We start from the raw sequence: 6,393 nt of genomic DNA on the forward strand, positions 1-6,393 counted from the left end.
TAGCGTCAGATCTGATGCAAGGATTTCATTACAGGTTACTCTAACCCTTGCCAGTTTCTGCATTTGGAGAACTTGTATTGATAAATTTCTTGTTGTTTACAAGAATGGACTGTGCTGGCACCCCAAACTAATCTTCTGAAATCTGGTTTTCTCCTTTTCTAAAAGGCGACGAAGAAAAGAGTATCAAGGAAGAAGAATGATTAGAGCTGACCCATTTTTGAGAAGACTCGTCTACTGGGTTTTACATACGCCTAATTCCGCTTGAACGGTTTAAGTAATTAGTCCTATCAAAAGACACTGCCGGACACTTCCTAGTAGAATTTGTCGTCTGCTTGTCATATGTAAAAGAATGTGTCGAAATTTGGGGACGTTATAAGCCTTAATGTTGTAATACTAAAATGATCATTTAACTCCAATTTTAGGACCATAATGTAGATTGCAGCCCACGGAAATCTGATGGTGGCCATTGGCTCCCTCCTCATGGTACTTACTAAGATTATCAGATCATCTTTTTCCCATTCTCAAACTACCTACAACGATGGTCTTTTCCCCATTTCCAAACTACTCACAATTATGGTCACGCCCTTTTGCATCCTAAACACATCATCTATTTCCCTCCGTGAAACCCAACCACTCCCCAATCTATATATAGGTGAGGGAACAAAAAAGAAAAGAAAAAGAAAGACAAACCCTCTGTGAAAACCAGTTTACTCTCTAATAAATCCCTCTGTGAAACCCAGTTTACTCTCTATCAAAGACCGCAAACAGAATCACTCTTATGTTGTTCTTTCTATTACCTCTTTTAATTTTCTTCCTTGGATGTGGCACCGGGAGTGGGAGGGAGCGGGACTGCAGGTTGCATCATCCATCACAACCTGCACTCCCACTCCCTTCCACTCCCGGTGCTACATCCTAGGACGAAAAAGCTAAAAGAGATAATAGAAAGAACAACATACGAGTGATTCTGTTTGCCACAACTTGTTAACAGAAACATACTAGTGATACTAGTGACAAGCAGAATATTGTTAACCACACAACATACGAGTGTTACTATCAAAATGTTAAGAGAAACATTTTCAGAGCTGCAATCAGTATGCTTGTCACTAGTGCTGTAGTTTTCCAAGAATGTTACTCACAACTTCATGTTAGGTGTGTCTGGTTGATTTTTTTCAGATCAGTATCTCTAGTTTATTTGCTTCTTCTAAGAACTACTTTTTCTGTACTCACAACTTCATGTTAGGTGTGTCTGGTTGATTTTTTTTTTTTTTTATATATTGAATAGTTTACCAAGAATGTTTATTTACTTTTATTTTTTAATAGAATAACAAGTGAAGCTTATACACACAATACCTCATTACCTCGTCAGCCTAAGTAATTCAACCAGTAGTACTCGCTCATTGTGAAGCACTGTCATATCGAATGTCATCTTTTCTATCTACGCTCTGTGACTATGGACATTAAGCCCTTCGAATTGACCCTTCAAGGCAATAACAGCTCTATGTCATTTTTAAGATATTTATATTGCTTAATTTTTAATATATTTTGTTTTTAACCCATAGAATCCGAAATAAACAGAGAGCTTGCTGTTTTGAACTTAAAGAGAATTCGATTTGTTTTCACACCATATCCGTAGTGATCACTGATAAGATAGTCATCACAAGAACCAACTAGACGGTGCCTTGGGTTGTAGTAACTCTTATTCTGAGAATGTCCATAACTTAAAACACATACACATGCATGCAAGACCAGTAAATAATGATGATAACACGTACGCAAGCTAATTAAATAGATATATTAACTGTTTATTTACATGAAAAGCAGAGAAACACATCCAGTATACCGTAAACCAGTATACAACCCATAAACACGACAATAAACTTCCCTAAAAGTTCTAACAATAAAAGAAAAGGAAAACAAAAAAACAGACTTAAATAGCAGTCTTTGATATAATTGGTCTTGAGTGAGTCTAACTTAGCCTTTTAAGAATGTATCGACCTTGGTGTTTGTAGCTCTTGATAAAAATTTCATGCACATAGGAGGTTTAACTTTCAGCAACGAAAGTCCAGAAGCTGGCATCCCCCACAGCGAGTCACCACAAATCAACCCTGACGCCACCGCAGGTACAAAAGCATCAGCTTCATCTTTGTTGTTCCACTCCCTCCAGTACCTATATAAACTTCCAACACACATATCGATCGCAAAATACCCTCCCAAGTAGAATGGAACAGCCATAGCTATGGGACTTGGAAGATACTTGTGAGCCTTGTTCTTGTAATGCATCATAACTTGTCTGATTATGTTCACTAAGATGGCAAAGAAGAAGAATCCAATACATAGGTTCAAGCAGTTCTTTGGAAGCGCTGATAGACCTTCAGTAGCAAAGCGCAATCCACGGTATAAAGCTCCAAAGGGGCTGGATTGAAGAGCTATCTGTCCCAAGATCGGGATAGGCTTTGTAGAAGAAGGCCCAGAAGACCACTGGAGACAAGGCAACGCCAATAAGAGTTCCAAATACTTGGCTAAAGAACATAGATCTTGGCGAAGCAAGGGTTAGATAACCTGTCTTGAAATCCTGCATCAAATCTGATGCAGTAGATACTATGCTCATCATAACACCACATGCAGCTAGAGCGGCAATGATACCTCCGTTATCTAAACCAACCCAAGCACCAAATACAAAAATTGCAAGCTTGCCATAGGTAGAAGCTAAAGACCAATCTGTCAAGCCGCATCCATAAGCGTTGCAGAAGGCCAAGATAGGTGCGAAAATGTAAATTATCATGATGTGGTACCATTTTAATGATGGAATATTAGAGGAACGCATATCATGGAGAGGATCGCGAAACCAATGTAGCCGACCAAAGCGACCCAAGTTGGAATCTGATCTTTCAAGAAGTATTCAGTTCGACGTTTATCGTCGTAGTTCAATACAGGCTCACCACCAACATCTTTATCCTTTGATTTCATTACGTTGTATAAGGACTTGCATAGCACAAAAACAAATTGAAACAAACCATCTCCAAGGATCATGGCTATTGCAATAAAGACCTTATACCCTTGAATACCGCTTAAATCATTAGGCAGGAGATTTGCAGGATACCACTTACCTTCATGTTGTTCAATTAGCGGCCACATGAGCCCCCATGAGAGAATTGATCCAAGAAACATCGATAAGTTAATCGAGTAAGGGGTGATCATTCCTACCCCGACATACGTACTTGAGAAATCAAAGTAAAACTTATGTGCGAAGGCTTGAGGACCAAAAGTCTGGAAAGCTGCAAACCCACATCCATCATCTGCAGTAAAGAACCATTGGAAGAAAGCCCAGATAAAACTACCACCGAACCACTTGAAAAGGGTTCTAACTTGTTTCTCGGCTAGTTTGGCTCCCTGATCTGTGTGAAAACTGTTAATGAGGTATGCTGTGGCGGTACCACTCGGGTAAATCAGCTTGTAATCAATTATCATAATTTTTCTTAAAGAGAGAATAGAAAAGAGACCAATAAAACTGATAAGAAAAAGAAACCCATACATCATCCCCAAATTGAGAGTCATGACATTATTTGCTGTGTTTGCCGAGGCTGGACCTTGGTCTGCAATAATCTTTGTCATGCCAAGCATATAACTTGCATATCCACTACTAAAAGCTATTCCAGAGATAGCAACAACGCAAGTCTGAATAACTGTGTTTTCTTGTCTAGTAAACGGCTGGGACGTATAACCAATTAACGAACGAACATATATCCATGCCTTGATAAGAAAGAATCCCAATAGACCAGCAGCAACATTAAGAGAAGGTATTACTCCAGTAGAAACATTGAGCTTCATCACAATGAATGTGAACAAAACCCCTAAGACAACACTAACCAATAATGATCTGAATGTTAGTTGCGATCTCCAGGATGGTACTTCTTGCGCTTCAAATATCTCTTCGATTGTTGGTGCCTTCTCGCCTGCTTTCTTTCCATCCTCCAGATTTTCAAGCTTCTCTTCTCTCTCTATCTCCATTATCACAACAAACCCTAGAAATCAGTCTAAAGTTTTTCTTGAAGGCAAAACCCTAGAAATTATAATTCACCAGGAAGCTAAAGCTAGCTACTCTGATTTTTGGTGTGCGATGTGATGATACCTTGAGACTGTATTTATATAACAGAAGAACTAAACAGAGTTCTTGAGTAAACAGGAGAACCTATACAGCAAAAAGAGGAGGAATTTGAGTAACAACAGGACTCCGCAATGCGTGTTTAGGGTTAGCAGAATACAACAAAACAGATTTACAGGAAATATAGGAGAATCTACAAAACAGCAGGAGTTTGATTGTTCATAGAATTCCTAGACTGCACCCATTACCAAGATAGAGCAGGAGTCCATGTAATTAGCTATCGTGCCGCGTAAGAGCAAGTCTTATGGTGGAAATGTTCCATCTTCCACGCCACCTCAGCATTTGGAACCGTGGATGGAAGTGCAAGTGTAGTGGTGGAATAGTGAAAACGCTATTCTTAATAGCGCTAAAAAAACGTTATTTTTAATAGCGCTAAAAAAACGCTATTAAGAATAGCGTTTTCTCTCAGCCGTTAGATTTCAACAACTCATCCTAAATCTACGGACAAAAAAAAACGCTATTCTTAATAGTGTTTTCTTAGCGCTATTAGGAATAGCGTTTAACACTATTCTTATTGGCGTTCAGATGGATTCCACGAAACGGTGGAACCTTGCTTGGATTTTTTATGGAAAACTCCAACTTAAAAGCCATTAGACTTGACATTTCATGGTTTTTCCACACTTGGAATAGGTTGGATTCCATCATAATACTTGCTTTAAGTAACCTCGCGCGTAACAGAGTTTGACTTGACTAATACCATGTCACATTATCTATCCAGTAGTAATTAATCTTGCGAGCCTCACCTACCAAAGCAGATGATGCCTCGTTGTTTCATATCAGAAATTAAACAATGGCCGCCTTAAAATGGCTGCCTATGGCAATGGCTCGTAGTGAGACTGAAGGTAGAAAATTACCTTGTATTCAACTATCAATGGATGTAAGAGCCAATGTAGTTAATATCGGATATCGGTTCATCTCGGCCGGGACCGATACACTGGTACGATTTTATATCGGGGATATTATCGTTGAAATATCGGTATAATATCGGTTCTAGATTTAGAGACTATAATTTTATATTAAACATTTTCTCCACACATTTTCGGATAAGATATAATAGATAACATCAATTTTATCAAAAAAACAAAAGAGTAACTTTAGTAACTTTAAAGTTCAATACCTAAAAGGATAATTAAACAAGTTTAAAGTTCAAACCGGAAACAACAGAGTAACTTCACCAACTTTAAAGTTTACAAACTAAAATGGTAACTAAACAGGGATAATACAATTTTATTTTAAATTATAGATATCATCATCTTCGGTAACTCCATTAGCTCCATCAAGTTGTCCATTATCAGTGTCTAACATCAATTGATCAGTAACATATCCATCATACTCAGAGTCGGTTGGGGAAGTAGACTTGCTTCGAGAGCTACATGCACCTCTACTACCACCTGGAAGACTTTCTTCGCCAAAATTACCCTTAAACTTTATAGAAAACGACCAATACCGTCTCATATCGGGAAATGTAGGAAAATTTCGTATCGACCGATACGGCCGATATTTGACCGAAACGGCCGATATTCGACCGATACGGCCGATATTATCGGGGGAATATCGTATCCCCGATATCCTTCTTATCGTATCGTTATGATTTGGTAAGAGCCACAAATCGAGATCCTGAAACAAATAAACATCATGGCAAACCAGGATTCCGAAATGCTCCTCACCGAAATTCTCTATATAAAAAATAGAGTTTTTTCGAGCATTCTCATTAACTGGAGCTTCTGGTTGATTCTGGCCCCACCAAAATTTTTTTAAAGGAAATTGATTTGAGGTAAAAGGAAATTAATTTGAGGTAGCATAATGGAAAAAGTGGAATATATATTCTGGTCCCACGAGATTTTTTTAATGAAAAGGTATTTTTTGTTGGCCAAAGCAATTATCTAGAAAACTAAAATGTTGCCAAAAATACATTGAATCAAGAAATAATCACATTTCACAGTAAAAAAAAGAAAATAAATCAATATGCACCAATCACATAATCAATCGCATAACTAATGAATAAAAAAATTCAATGTTCAATGTCCGCTTACAAATTTGGAACCCAAATTTGAACCTCTCTCTTCCACAAACTCATCTATAAGATGATGTATATGTATAGCCCAAACTTTTAAATGTACGGTTAAGATTAATAGTTTTAGATTGAGTTTAAAATTTTAAACTGGTAACATGACTAAATTAACCTTTATCCTTAACAAACTGTTAACAAAAGAAAAATAAATTAAAAAAAT

General features: G+C 37.6%; 1 pseudogene; it reads right to left on the reverse strand.

Annotated features, from left to right (window-relative positions):
- Positions 1 to 1,971: 1,971 nt before the first annotated feature.
- On the reverse strand, positions 1,972 to 4,008 carry LOC113332272 (annotated as a pseudogene).
- Positions 4,009 to 6,393: the final 2,385 nt, after the last annotated feature.

Source organism: Papaver somniferum, unplaced genomic scaffold, assembly GCF_003573695.1.
Source record: "Papaver somniferum cultivar HN1 unplaced genomic scaffold, ASM357369v1 unplaced-scaffold_131, whole genome shotgun sequence".
Classification (NCBI taxonomy): domain Eukaryota; kingdom Viridiplantae; phylum Streptophyta; class Magnoliopsida; order Ranunculales; family Papaveraceae; genus Papaver; species Papaver somniferum.